General features: G+C 43.9%; 1 protein-coding gene and 1 pseudogene across 3 annotated transcripts in view; both read left to right on the forward strand.

The window, feature by feature from the left end:
• The window catches only part of HUNK (hormonally up-regulated Neu-associated kinase), a 286,592-nt gene that overhangs the window by 43,758 nt on the left and 227,195 nt on the right, over nucleotides 1-15,639 (forward strand). The window lies entirely within an intron of this gene.
• LOC105713504 (translationally-controlled tumor protein-like) overlaps nucleotides 9,591-15,639 on the forward strand; it is a 51,545-nt pseudogene continuing 45,496 nt past the window's right edge.

The following is a 15,639-nucleotide window of genomic DNA, read 5'->3' on the forward strand; positions in this document are numbered from 1 at the left end:
CAAAAGATCTGATGGTTTTATAAGGGGCTTCTCCCCACTCCTTTGCTCGGCACTTCTTCTTCCTGCCACCATGTGAAGAAGGATGTGTTTGCTTCCCCTTCCACAGATAAGTTTCCTGCGGCCTCCCCAGCTCTATGTGTATGCCCTTATAGCAGCATGAGAATTGACTAATACAAAGGCACCAGTGTTTTTTTTTTTTTTTTTTTTTTTTCAGAGACAGAATCTCATTCTTATCAGAGTGCAGTGGCATGATGGCACACTGTAACCTCAAATTCCTGAGCTCAAATGATCCTCCCACCTCAGCCTCCTGAGTAGCTAAGATAACAGGCACATGCTTGGCTATTTGTTTTTAATTTTTGTAGAGATAGGGGTCTCACTTTGTTGCCCAGGCTGGTCTCAAACTCCTAGCCTCAAATGATCCTCCTGCTTTGGCCTCCTAAAGCACTGGAACTACAGGTGTGAGCCACCTCAGTGTTATACTAAACCTCTAAAATCAGAAAATGAGTTAAATAAGCTTCCCATGTTTTCCTAGGCCCAGAGGCAGTTTATATAGAATTATCTCTTCCTTAAAGCTTTGGCAGAATCTACCTGAGAAGCCCTCTGGACTCAGTGTCCGTTTTAGGGATAGATCTTTGAGTATAGCTTTGATTTCCTTGATGGTTATGATTCTATTCAACATTCCTAATTTTCCTTGAATGAATCTTTGTAATTAATATTTTTCTAGGAAATTCATCTCTTCATCCAGTAATTTTCAAAATGCTTGCCATGAAGATAAACATTCTTAGTTTTTGACTTGTGATTTTTTTCTTGAAAGTATGCCAAAGATTTGCCTTTCTATTACTGCTCTCAAAACTACAAGTTTATTTTTATTTTTTAACTTTTATTTTAAGTTCAGGAATACATGTCATGGGGGTTTGTTGCACAGATTATTTCATCACCCAGGTGTGAAGCTTAGTACCTATTAGTTATTTTTCCTGATCCTCAGCCTCCACTCTCTGATAGGACCCAGTGTGTATTGTTCCCCTCTGTGTGTTCATGTGTTCTCATCATTTAGCTCCCACTTAAAAATGAGAACATGCAGTTTTGGTTTTCTGTTTCTGTGTTAGTTTGCTAAGGACATTGGCCTCTAGCTCCATCCACTCCATGTTCCTGCAAAGGATATGATCTCCTTCTTTTTATGGCTGCATAGTATTCCATGGTGTATATGTACCACATTTTCTTTTTCCAGTCAATCATTGATAGGCATTTAGGTTGATTTCATGTCTTTGCTACTATGAATAGTGGGGCCATGAACATACACATGGATGTGTCTTTATAACAGAACAATTTATATTCTTTTGGGTATATAGCCAGTAATGGGATTGCTGGATCAATTGGTATTTCTGTTTTTAGGGCTTTGAGAAATTGTCACACTGTCTTTCACAATGGTTGAACTATTCTTCACTCCCACAGTGTACAAGTGTTTCCTTCTCTCTGCAACCTCACCAGCATCTGAAAAATCAGTTATTAATGCTATCACCTCTTTATTTCCTAGTTTTATTAATTTCTACTCTTATCTTTCTTAATTCATTCCTTCAACTTTCTTCAGATTTATTTTGTCTCTCTCCATCTCCTGCCAAACTTCTTGAGTTAAAATTTGGTTGATTCATTTATTTTCATCCTTTCTTATTTTCTGCCATATGCACATAAGGCTATGTGTTTTCCCTGTGAATGCTGCCTTAGCATGTCCCATGGGCTTTGATATGCATGGACTGCTTTCACTGTGATTCAGTTCTAAATGGCTTGTAATTTCTGTTTATTTCCTGTCAAGCCCAAGACTTATTTAGTGGAATGTTTTAAAATATCCAAGAGGATAGATTTTTGTTAGTTATCCATCTTTAATTATTTTCTAATTTTATTCCATTATAGTTCATAAATGTGTGCTGTCATAGTTTTACTTTTTGGGATTTGTTGTGATTTTCTTTGTGGCTTAATACATTCAGAGAATGTCTCACGAGAGTTTGGAAAAAAATTTGTAATGTCTGTTGGATAAAAACTTGTTTCTCTCCATATGTCTATGAGGTTATAAATGTTAGTTTTATCAGCCGGGACTTCTGGAGCCATATTCATTTGGGTAGTAGTTGATCAGTCTGTTTTTGAGAAATGTGTTTAAAGCCATCTATGATGGGGACTTACCAGTTTCTCCTTGCATTTCTATCACGGCTTGCCTTACAGATTTTGAGGCTGTGGTTGTAGATACATAAAGGTTTATGACATATTTTGTGGATTATAATGTTATACTTATGATATATTCTTTTTTTTTTTTTTTTTGAGACAGAATTTTGCTCTTGCTGCCCAGGCTGGAGTGCAATGATGCGATCTTGGCTCACTGCAACCTCCGCCTCCTGGGTTCAAGCGATTTTCCTGCCTCAGTCTTCTGAGTAGCTGGGATTACGGGCATGTGCCACCATACCCGGCTAATTTTGTATTTTTACTAGAGATGAGGGTTTCTCCATGTTGGTCAGGCTGGTCTCGAACTCCCGATCTTAGGTGATCCACCCACCTCGGTCTCCCAAATTGCTGGGATTACAGGCATGAGCCACCTCACCCAGTCTCATAATATTATAATTATGATATATTCTTTTAATGATTTTCATTTTGAATTTTATTTGTGTGAGATGACTACTATTAATATACACCTGGCGTGCCTCTTTTTTTTTTCTTTTTTCGAGATAGGGTCTCACTCTGTCATCCAGGCTGGTGTGCAGTGACACAATCTCATTTCACTGCAATCTCTGCCTCCCAGGCTCAAGTGATCCTCACACAGCCTCCTGAGTAGCTGAGATTACAGGCCTGTACCAGCATGCCTCGCTAATTTTTCTATTTTTAATAGAAATGGGGTTTCACCATGTTGGCCAGGCTGGTCTTGAACTTCTGACTTCAGGTGATCCACCCACCTCGGCCTCCCAAAGTGCTGGGATTACAGGCATGGGCCACTGTGCCCAGCCTATAATGCCTTTTTTGATGTCTTTTCCATCTTTCCTGTGCTCTTTTCATTAGGTGTTAGGATTGCTGACATATTTGGCCTTCTTCTGGCTGTGGCAGAAAGGTCAGAATTGTCTTTCCCAAGTACATGCCTTTTGGCTATCAAAAATGCATCCCCCTTTTCCTAGCATGGAAAGTGACAGCCCAGTCAAGGGCTATTTTCTCAATCCTCCTCATGCCCAGTTATGGTCATGTGATTAGTTTCAGCAATGAAATGTGGGCAGCAGTGATGAGAATCACTAAGGACTTAATTATTTTCTCTGCTTTGATTGAATGCTCACTTAATTGGTGATGAGCTGCAGAGAAGTGGAGAAAGCAGGGGAAGATAAGGAGTTTCTATCTGTTTACTTATTCTAAGGCCTCAAAATGCCAGGTGATTGGAGGTGATCGGAGGTGACTGCATCATATTGGTGTTACCAATGACTTACTTAATGTTTGCATTCTCCATCACTTAAGCTCCCTGAGGCCTGGGACTCTGCCTACCAAGTGATCCATGGTCTCCATAAAGCTTGGCTTGTAGTAGACACTTTATTAACATTTATCGTATGAATAAGTGAAATGCTTTACATTTACTTTCTGGCAACCTCATCAACGGATTCTTTTGGTAAGTAAATTTCTGCTTAAACCAGACCAGACCTTTCTTTTCTTTCTGTTGTTTTTTTTTTTTTGAGAGGGAGTTTCACTCTTGTGGCCCAGGCTGGAATGCAATGCCACAATCTCGGCTCGCTGCAACCTCTGCCTCCCAAGTTCAAGCAATTCTCCAGCCTCAGTCTCCCGAGTAGCTGGGATTACAGGCATGCGCCACCATGCCCAGCTAATTTTGTATTTGTAGTAGAGACGGGGTTTTGCCATGTTGTTCAGGCTGGTCTCAAACTCCCGACCTTAGGTAATCCACTCACCTTGGCCTCCCAAAGTGGTGGGATTACGGGCATGAGCCACTGTGCCCAGCCAAGACCTTTCATTATAAGAAACCAGGCCAGTGAATCAGGGAGTGAGACCAGGGGAGAGGAAGTCTCCCTTTTGTGTCTTTAAGTTGTGTATTGTACTATGAGTAGCTGGAAAAGCTGCAAAATAGAATCATAAAGAGAAGCTGTATATATCAGCAATGGCAAGGATTACTTGTCTGAGAAGCTGGTTTGTGCCACTGATCTTGATGCTTTTCATACATTGCTTCATTGAATGCTGATATAAGCTACCACATCGGTGTTATTCTCCCTATTTTACAGATGCCTCAACTGAAGTTCTTTGCAGTAAATAAGTTGTCCAATGACAGAGACCAAGTAAGTGGCCAAGTCAGAACTCAAATCCGTCTTCCTGACTTTGAGCTTGAATTCCCTTCTACCATACCTTATAAAAAGAGTTCAGCAGCCTACAGTTCAAGGTTCAGCTGCATGATATCGAGAATTCATTTAGTTTCTCTGAGACGCCATCTCCTTATTTGTGGAATAGAGATAATGATGACACTGATTGATTCTCAGCTCCTCACAGGATTATTGTCAAGACAAATGAGAGGATGACTGTGTGTTTTTTAAGTGATTAAATTCTGCAAACACGAGTCACCATACAGTATACTGGAGACATTTATATTAGACTTTAAAACATTTATATATATTTATTATATATGTATATTTTGGAGACAGGATCTCACTATTTCACCCAGGCTGGACTGCAGTGGTGCAATCTTGGCTCACTGCAGCCTATATCTCCTGGGCTCAAGAGGTCAGATCCTCCCAACTCAGCTTCTGGAGTAGCTGGGGCTACAAGTGCGTGCCACCACGCCTGGCTAATTTTTTTTGTATTTTTTTTGTAGAGGTGGAGTTCTCACCAGTTTACTCAGGCTAGTCTTGAACTCCTAACCTCAAGTGATCCATCCACCATGGCATCCCAAAGTGCTAGGATTACAGGTGTGAGCCACTGCTCCTGGCCAGAATTTTTTAAAAAAAACTTTATGTTTTGGGTTGCAGTGGTGTGATCATGGCTTACTGCAACCTTGACATTTTGGGCTCAAAGGATCCTCTTGCCTTAGCCTCCCATGTAGCTTGGACCACAGGCATGTGCCACCATGCTCAGCTAATTAAACAAATTTTTTTTGTAGAGATGGTGTCTTGCCATGTTGCCCAGGCTGGTGTCGAACTTCTGGGCTCAAGCTCCCACCTTGGACTCCAGTGTTGGGATTACAGGTGTAAGCCAACGTGTTGGGCCGCATTAAACTTTAAAGTTTCTGAATTTGAGGATATGACTTTATGACAGGCAACCTTTCAATTTCTCAGAATAGAAATAATGCTCTCAGTCACACGAGAGGCCAGTGTCTTCTATTTTAAGTAGTCAACTTTCTCTTTAGTGTTGTTTGTAAGTGGGCAAACCCTACCCAAGTTTCTGTTCCTGAAATCAATATCTTAATTTGCATTAGGTAAAAGTGTTGCATAAGTTTATCTTATTATCTTCCAGCTTTTATAGATCTTCACTGAGAGACAATATGGGCCTGTCAAGACAGGCCCTGATTGGCTGTCACAAGACCTGGGATGGATTCCTAGCCCTAGCACTTAGCAACTGTGGGACCATGGGTGAACTACTTTCCATCCCTCTTCTCAGGCCCCCACATCTGCTAAGTGAGAACACGGAGAGCTCTTTCCCTAAGGGCCCTTCTGCTGTACCACTTAAAAATGATTGCAAAGAGTCTTGTGTTAAGCCAAAGTGAACACCTGCTGTAAATGTCTGCACCTCAGCAACATGACCCACGGTGGAATCATTTGGATAATCTTCCCTCCCCCTTTTGCTTTAGAGCTTCCTTCCTTTATTTATTACAGTGATGCCCCCTTTTTGCTCTACTGATGTGGGGGAGATGCAAATGGGCCTTTTGAGACTCCCGGCCTGTGTCTCCCAGGCCCCAAATTGACAGATGGGAGACAGAATGATTGTGGAGTACATCTTGGAGCTGATGGGTTTTGGGGGCAGGAAGTGTTCGTCAACACATGAGAAAAATGGGGTAAACAGCTGGAAAAGGCTGAGCATTAACTGACAGGCTCTTTAGCCAACTGCCCCAGGACTGGATCAGGGCCCTGTGCATGGTGGGAGAGGCACGTAGGACCTGTGGAAAGGACACGAGGCCAGACCCGAGAAACCTCAGGCTGCAACCTGGCCCTCACTTATTACCACAAAACTTAATACAGGTGTGAGCCTGAGCCAGGCGCAGTGGCTCACGCCTGTAATCCCAGCACTTTGGGAGGCTGAGGCAGGTGGATCACTTGAGGTTGGGAGTTCAAGACCAGCCTGACCAACATGTGGAAACCTTGTCTCTACTAAAAATACAAAAATTAGTCGGGCGTGGTGGTGCATGCCTATAATCCCAGCTACTTGGGAGGCTGAGGTAGGAGAATTGTCTGAACCTAGGAAGGGGAGGTTTCAGTGAGCCGAGATCGTGCCACTGCACTCCAACTTGGGCAACAAGAGCAAAACTCTGTCTCAAAAAAAAAAAAAAGTGTGAGCCTCGTGAATCAGCTACAATAGATTGTTGTCTTCAGGAAAGGACAGTCTAAACAACTAAAAATTAAACAAGCGTGGTGGCTCATGCCTGTTGTCTCAGGGCTTTGGGAGGCTGAGGCAGGAGGATTGTTTGAGGCCAGAAGTTCAAGACCAGCCTGGGCAACACAGTGAGACCCCCGCCCTCTCTACAAAAAAAATTTAAAAATGAGCTGGGCATGGTGGTGCACACTTGTAGTCCCAGCTACTCCGGGGGCTGAGGTGGGAGAATTGCATGAGCCCAGGAGTTTGAGGTTGCAGTGAGCTATGAGTGTGTCACTGGACTCCAGCCTGGGCAACAGAGCACAACTCTGACTCAAAACAACAGCAGCAACAACAACAAAACACAGATACACACACACACCCCCCTAAAAATTACTACAAAATAGTCTGGATTTGGTGGACCCATTTCTTACACCAGGCACGGTGGCTCACACCTTTAATCCCAGCATTTTGGAAGGCTAAAGTGGGCAGATTGCTTGAGCCCAGGAGTTCAAGACCAGCTTGGGCAATATAGGGACACCCCATCTCAACAAATTAGCTAGTCATAATGTCATGGGTCTGTAGTCCCAGGTACTCGGGAGGCTGGGGTGGAAGGATGGCTTGATCCTGGAAGGCAGAGGCTACAGTGAGCCAAGATTGGGCCACTGCACTCCAGCCTGGGCAACAGAAAGAGACCCTGTATTAAAAAAAAAGAAGAAGAAAAGAAAAGAAAGCATTTCTTGAATACTGGGAAACCCAAGATATGACAGCTGATGCACAGGAGGCCATGTTCCTTCATGCAAGGGGGTGCAAGGCCTGCACAGGCAGATGTGGCCTCTCAAGAAATGTGCCATGATTTCTGCCTTCCTCCCCCGGGGCAGTTCTGTTCAATTGTGCAGGAGGCAAAGGAAACTGATGGCTTGGGAAATGTCCTCTTGATACACAACTAACCTGTTTAAAATTTGGTGAGATTCAAATTGCCTCTGAGAAGTACCATTTAGGCTAGCCACGTTGGATCCTGCTTCCACCCTACTATATGCGTAACCTGTTCCTACTTAGACGCAGCACTCAGCATTTACATCTGGTTTTATGGGGACCAAGAACCCATTACCATTAATGATCTGCCAAGCCACACAACAGTTCTGTGGAGGCAGATAATAATGCCCAGTTTACAGACCAAGAGGATTAGATTTGAAGATGCCCAGGACCTTTCCTGGGGCCAGATACTTTGACCAGACACAGGGAACTATGTTAGAATTTTCAAGTGTATAACTCTGCTTTTCTGCAAGCCATGCATACTGTTGGGTGTATTGCAAAGATTGTGGATTCTATTGATGGATACCAACTCATACACAAAAGAGAAACTGTAGGAGGAGTTCTGCCCCAAAAGGAGCCTGTGCCTTGCTCGGGTCTCTAGGGATGCATTTGTCGACGTCCATCTTACCTGGCAAGAGGCTTCTCCCCTCCAACGCCCCCACCACTGCCTAATGGATCTTCTTTAAACTTAGCTTTTATCTGGTCAGTGCTTTGCTTGAAAGTTTCCAGAGTAAGAAATATAAATAAAGGGAACACGTATATACAACTAGGGGGACAGTGAGTACCTTCATTCATTTCAGAAAACAATTTGAGGGAACCTAGGAAAGCTGGAGGTACCCTGCCATCCAGAAGCCCTTGCACTTTTGCAACAGACAACACACATAAGAATGTCCAGGCAGCAGTTTTTTTTTTTTGAGGTGGTGTCTGGCTCTGTCGCCCAGGCTGGCATGCAGTGGTGTGATCTCGGCTCACCGCATCCTCCGCCTCCTGGGTTCAAGCAATTCTCTGCCTCAACCTCCCAAGTAGCTGTGATTACAGGAGCCCGCCACCATACCTGGCTACTTTTTTTGTATTTTTAGTAGAGATAGGGTTTCACCATCTTGGCCAGGCTGGTCATGATCCACCCACCTCGGGCTCCCAAAGTGCTAGGATTACAGGCGTGAGCCACCGTGCCCAGCCCCTGGCAGCATTTTTGTTAGAGAAGAAATATGGAAATCAATTCAAAGTTTCATTGATCAGATGTGAAAGTATGAGATATGTTCATACAATGGAGTGTGGTGCTAGAGAACAACAGAGATGAATGAACCAGAGCCAACACCTCACCGTGGGTGAATCTCTAGAACACCAAGTTGAATGAAGAAAGAAAGTCATGGAAAAATATGCACAGTATGATCCTATTTATACAGTGTTCAGAAAGAGGCGAACTAAACAATATCTATGGGGGATATACAAATACAGTTAAGCTATCAAAATAAACAAGAGAATGATGAGTATCTAAATCAGACTGGGTGGTTTCCTTTGAGGGGATGGGAGGGAGAGAGACCAGGGAAGGGCCTGCAAGGGCTTCTACTGCTTTGGTGATATTCAGGTTCCTAAGCTGGGTAATGGGTCCCTAAGGATTCATTTTATTATTACCCTGCAGACCTTGCATCTGACTACACAAACGCAGTGGCGCAATCTTGGCTCACTGCAGCCTCCACTTCCCAGGTTCAAGTGATTCTCCTGCCTCAGCTTCAGCTGCAACTACGGGCATGTGCCACCATGCCCAGCTAATTTTTTTATTTTTAGTAGAGATGGGGTTTCACCATATTGGCCAGGCTGGTCTCGAACTCCTGACCTCATGATCTACCTGCCTCGACCTCCCAAAGTGCTGGCATTATAGGCATAAGCCACCGCGCCTGGCCCACAAAAGTATTCTTTACTTTGCGTGACATATTTAGTAAGGAAAAAAATACGCAAGTAAACCACCTCCGGGAAACCTTACCTTTTCCCACAGCACCTACGCTTCTCTGTCTAACTGGAAGCCCCTCCTAGTCTGGCAGCTCTGGCCTTCTAACATCAGCCAACACTAGTATTACATTGTGCCAGGAACTGTCCTATGTGCTTTATATCAAATTGCCATATTCAATCCTAACAGCTCTGTAAGACAGGCACCATTATTATCCATGTTTTATACATGAGGAAGCTGAGGCCCAGAGAGGTGAAGTAACCAGTCCAGGTTCACATGGTTAGTTCATGACAGAGAGACTATGGCAAACTATATGATCGGATGTAAGAGTAGGAATATTGCTGCTTTTTTCCCCCTCTAGTTTTCCCCTTTTCTCTGGCTGTGCCTTTCTTCTTACTATTTCATGCACATTTCCACCTTTCCTGCTCATACTCGCACGTGTCTGGTTCTCTTTATCAGAATGGTCTTTTTCAAGTATATGCCGCAAAACATCACAACCTTGAGATCATCTGCTTAAGCAATGGGAGTGCCACAGTCAGATAAATGGAGGAAACACTGAAAAGTAAAACTCACTCTCAGAATATTACAATGGTCATCAGTGATTAGATGTTCTCTGGTGGAGGCTAAGGAAGGATCTGTATTTGTGGCTGGCCAGAATGCCGAAGGGTAGGGCAGAGTAGTCTGTGGTCAATGCCAGCAGATAGGCTGTGGAGTATGATATGGGGATTGGCATATCTGATGGGCATGAAGAGGATGGCCGCTGGGAGCACTGAGTGCCCAGCAGGTGGGCAGTCAGCCAGTAGACCTCAGGGAAGCCTGTGGAGAAGGACTCTGGTCCTTAGGAGAAAGGGGAGTAAACCAAGACAGCACCCGAGACCTACAGGGACATTGATATAAGGCCCCTGGCTGAGACACGAACTCGGGCACAGAGAACACAGCAGCAACCTGTTTATCTAACTGGGATCCAGAGGGGATTGTGGCAGTGTTCCTCAATGGTGGGTCTGCTGGGTTACAGATAGCTCAATTCTGCATTGTGTGGCAATTTCCTGACTATTGCAAGATATTTGGTATCCCTGGTTCCCACCCACTAAATGCTGGTAACCACCTTAAATCATTTTATCAGTCATTTTGGGATAGTACTGTAAGACATCTTCAAATGTCTCCCTAGGGGGTGGTAATGCTCCCAGGTGATACTGAATTATGACCAGCCTAAGGCTGGAATGGATCCTGGGACTAGGGGCAGCTATGAGCCTGGGAAATAAGCCCACCAGCCCTAGAAGTGAGCACATGTGTGTACAGAGGGAGGCCTCATAAGTACAAGAGACACTGTTGTTTTGTTTGTTGTTTTGTTGTTGATACAATGGAACTTACTTTTCAAGTCTTTTGTGTGGCAGTTTATGCAGTGATTCCTCCATTTTCTCAACCATCTTCCTTTTTTTCCTTTCCTACACAATATTACAATTTTTTCTTTTTCTTTTTTTTTTTGAGATGGAGTCTTGCTCTGTCGCCTAGGCTGGAGCGCAGTGGCATGATCTCGGCTCTTCCACCATGATCTCATGCAACTTCCACCTCCTGGGTTCAAGCGATTCTCCTGCCTCAGCCTCCCAAGTAGCTGGGATTACAGGTGCCTGCCCCCACACCCAGCTAATTTTTGTATTTTTAGTAGAGATGGGGTTTCACCATTTGGCCAGGATGGTCTTGAACTCTGGACCTCGTGATCTATCTGCCTCAACCTCCCAAAGTGCTGGTATTACAGGCATGAGCCACCGCATCTGGCCTATTTTTCCTTTTTCATGGTGGCTACCCTAGGTGAGATCCTTGTTGTGTCCGTGGATGGTTGTAAGAGGTCCCTAAATGACTATTCTTTATCCTGCCCCTTCACTCTATCAGCTGCTCTACACATGCCTTCTGGAACATTCTTTCAAGCTCAGATCTCATCATGTGTGCCATTGTCCAGTTAATGAGTCTTTTGGGGTCCCCTCTGCCAGCCCAGTGAAGGCCAAACTTGGCTGGTACTGAAGTGGTCTTCAAGCTTTATGTCCCAGCTCTAGAATCTACAATTCTCTTGGTTTCAAGTTGTTCCTTCTTGCTGGGACAAGTCCTAATGTGTGTGATGGACTATATTGTTTACTGAGAACGACAGCAAGGAAAACCGAGCTGGCTCCCCAGGCGGAAAACTGCTCAGGGTGTTCTTTGTATATGTATATCATACACCAGTTAAACTAAACGCGGGATATGTGACCCTGCCCTCATTGCTCCCTTGTGGAGAATGCTTTCTAGTTTGTTTTTGATCAGTAGTAAGCAGGCACCAGCTTCCTGCCTAGTTTATCTTTATTCTATGAGAAAACACAGAACACCTGTTTGTTAATAATAATTACCTGTTCAGAGATAATAAATAAGTGGGCCAGAGTCTGCTTGAGGCTCTCAGCTCGGAAGGCTGTTAGCTGCCTGATCCCACTTGGTGTTCTGTCTTTGTGTCTGTTTCTTAATTTCTTCAGCTCCACTGGGTCGGGGTCTCCACGACTGAGCTGGTCTTGGCACCTTCCCCTGGCACACCCTTGGCCAGTTGCTTCCACAATCTCTAGATCATCAATGACCTACCCCTATCTTTCCCTTTATGCATCTCCATCCTGTAATGACTGATTCAAATGGCACACTATCCATGAACCAGTAAAGCACACTGATAGATATGATAAGGTTTCTCAAAAAATTTTTTAAAAGTATTAAATCACTGATTTTACATGGTGTTCCTATTAACAGACATTATAAAGATTTAGATGCTTCTCATCTACTTTTAGCCATGAAATGACATCCACATTCATGCAAGAACCATATCTAGATTTGGGTAGTTAGTGATGGAAAAAACTAAGTCTCAAATATGAAACCACCTTGTTTCTTTCTCTCAATGTTGTTTTCTTCAAAAATAAAATATTGAGTTTTCTAATATGAAGGTGGTGTTTTCTTCTGTTTTGTTTTTTTTTGAGACAGAGTCTCACTTGCTCTGTCACCCAGGCTGAAGTGCAGTGCTGTGATCATGGCTCACTGCAGCCTCGACTGCCTGGGTTGAATTGATCCTCCCACCTCAGCCTCCCGAGTAGCTGAGACTAAAGGGATGTGCCACCACACCTGGCCAATTTTTTATTTTTGGTAGAGATGGAGGTCTTGGTATGTTACCTTGGCTGGTCTCAAACTCCTGGGCTCAAGTAATCCTTCTGCCTTGGGCTCCCAAAGTGTTGGGATAATAGGCATGAACCACCATGCTGGAGGTATTGTTAATTATAACAAGTTAAAGTATTTTTAAAAATTTTTGGTCATTATGTAAGATATCTACCCCAAGAGCATTTTACAAAACTTAAAGTCTGATTCAGTACTTTCATACTGCTGAGCTGAAAACCTGAGTAATGGATAAACCCACTCTGAACAGCAGAGGGCTCTTATGTACGCAAAAATCTACATCAGCAGACATTTTTTAAAGATCATCAGCACAGGTGTGCAAATCACATGTTCTCCCCTGTGTGCCTCTATAGGCATGAGTGTCAACAGGAGTAATGACTGTGCTCACAGCCACCCTCACTCATACCTTTCTATTCCCCAGTGTTTTTAGAAAGAGCGAAATGAGACAAACAGCCTGTGGGAAAGTATTGTAGCAACTCTAAACCAAGATGCAAATGGGAAATATTATTATTAATCAGTAAAAGTACAGAAGTAATAATAACTTCACAAGATTGCTGTAAGATGAATGAGCTAAGGCATACAGAGGTGTCTGTAAGCTATAAGCTGCTGCACAAATGCTGCTTTTTCTTTCTTTTTTTTTTTAACTGCAGCTTCAAACTCCTGGGCTCAAGTGATCCTCCCACTTCAGCCGCCCAGGTAGCTGGGACCACAGGCATGTGCCACCACACCTGGTACAAATGCTTGTTGTTTGTTGCCTGCTTGCAAGGGGCTGTTAGTTCTGGGTTTCCAGACCTGGGCTTTCTCTAGAATTCCAGAGCTGCATCTATAATGTTCTGCTTGGAATCCCTTCCTAATGCCTAACAGGCACCTCCAAATTAATGGAGCTGAAGCTGAACTCTTGATCTACTCCCTACCCCGCCTCAAAAGAAAAACAATCAGTTACTCTATCCTCAGTCTTCCCCATCTTGGTCAGTGGCACCCAACTGCCCAGGACACACATCAAATTTTTAATTCTGCCGTTTTTCTCATTTTGCTAAATCCAGAGTAAGTCTTGCCCACTTGCATTCTGAGGCACATCTCAACTCTGCCCTCTCTCTCCATCCTCTATGCTTCTAGCTAGCACAAGGCTCCATAGTTGCTCATCTGGACTCCTGCCAAGAACCTCCTGATGGTTCTCTTCCTCCTCCAATCCCTTCCTCAAACGCAGCAGGGTGTTCTTTCAAAACAAATCACATCATGCCACTCCCTTGCTTAAAACCCTCCCAAGTCTTCTCCACTGCAGTTAAAATAAAAACCAAGATCCTCTCCTTGGCTTAGAAGGTCCCATCTGGTCAACCCCTGTCCTACATTTGCAGACTCATCTCCTGCCATGCTCCTTCCTCTGCGCCACTCCAGCCCCTCTGCCCATGCTGTGGTCACAGTAGGCATGGATTCCTCTTCTTTTAATCGCTGACCTCTTTGATGCATCCCATTCTTAGCTTAAATATCACCTCCTCAGATAGGTTCTCCCTTGCTCCCCAATCTAAAGCAGTGATCCAGTCTCTCTTTCTTCATTCACCCTACCTGAACTCTCTACTCATTTCCCAGTAGTTGGTATCACACACCAACCACATCATGACCTTAATAAAACATTTACATTCACATTCCAGCTAGTGACATAATTTCATTAATGAGATAATTGAGGTGGTATACCATACCTCCCTGGGATTACGAATACAAGAAAAGAATACAGAAAATGCTTTCAAAAAATAAGCAATAACGTGTTATAACGGAGATAGCCACAACCTGTTAGTATTCCTTCTCCACTCAGAGAATTGGTGACTTTAGGGTGTTGGGGGAAAACGCTGGGTGCGGTGGCTCATGTCTGTAATCCCAGCACTTTGGGAGACTAAGGTGGGAAGATCACCCAAGGTCAGGGGTTCAAGACCAGCCCCTGGCCAACCAAAAACCTGAAACCCTGTCTCTACCAAAAAATCCAAAAAATTAGCCAGGTATGCTGGCAGGCACTTCTAATCTCCGCTACTTGGGAGGCTGAGGCAGGAGAATCGCTTGAACCCAGGAGGAGGAGGTTGCAGTGGGCAGAGATTGCACCATTGCACTCCAGCCTGGGCAACAAGAGTGAAACTCTGTCTAAAAAAAAAAAGAATGTTGGGGAAAAGAATCCATGCAAAATATGACTACACCACCACCGTATAAGTCCGTTCTCTGGTGCTAATTAAAACATGCCTGAGACTCAGCAATTTATAAAGGAAAGAGGTTTAATTGACTCATAGTTCAGCATGGCTTGGGAGGCCTCAGGAAACTTACAATCATGGCAGAAGGGGAAGCAAACACATAGTGGCAGAAAGGAGAAGTGCTGAGCAAAGGGGGAAAAGCCCCTTGTAAAACCATCAGATCTCGTGAGAACTCACTCATTATCACGAGAACAGCAGCATGGGGGTAACTGCCTTTATGATTCAATTACCTCCCACCGGGTGCCTCCCATAACATGTGGGGATTATGGGAACTATAATTGAAGAAGAGATTTGGGTTGGGACACAAAGTCAAATCATACCAACCACTATTATCGCCTGCCACTACCTCCCCCAGCACCACCACCATCATCATCGTCGTTACCACCACCACTATCACCACCATCATCATCACCAGAGCAGCAGCCAAAACTTCTTTTCTCCATTACCTCAGAAGATCTTGGGGCAGCGGCTTTATTTTCCCCTTTCCTTCGGTAAATTCAATCTTATGTGTCTCCTGCTTATTAACATCTCCACCAGGGGGCAGGCTGTGGAAGAAAAAGTTTGATGCAAGACTTTTACTCTATCCTTGAATTTTGGAGCTGCCACTGTGTGAATTCTTCCAGACTCTCCCTGACAGAAACCATACTTTATATATCTGCTCAGCAGTTCTATTTTTTAATAGAGAGTTCCTCTTGTTCCATGAAATATGTATGGTTTTGAATATTTGAACCTGATGTTTTCCTCTTTGCTCTAACTTGTGAAATGTTTTGCCAAATGTGGGAAAGTGGAGCTTGACGTGAGTCAATTGCATTTTTTTTTCCCTGCCAAAAAGTAATTTCAATCTTCAGATGCAGACATAGGCAAAAGATGTCTAGAGTAAGGGAGTTAACATTTCTGGGCCGGCAAACATGGTGGCATGCAGGCCACACTTCCCTCCTCTGT

This window comes from Aotus nancymaae, unplaced genomic scaffold, assembly GCF_030222135.1.
Source record: "Aotus nancymaae isolate 86718 unplaced genomic scaffold, 86718_ANA_hifiasm-v0.15.2.pri h1tg000022l_1, whole genome shotgun sequence".
NCBI classification, from domain to species: domain Eukaryota; kingdom Metazoa; phylum Chordata; class Mammalia; order Primates; family Aotidae; genus Aotus; species Aotus nancymaae.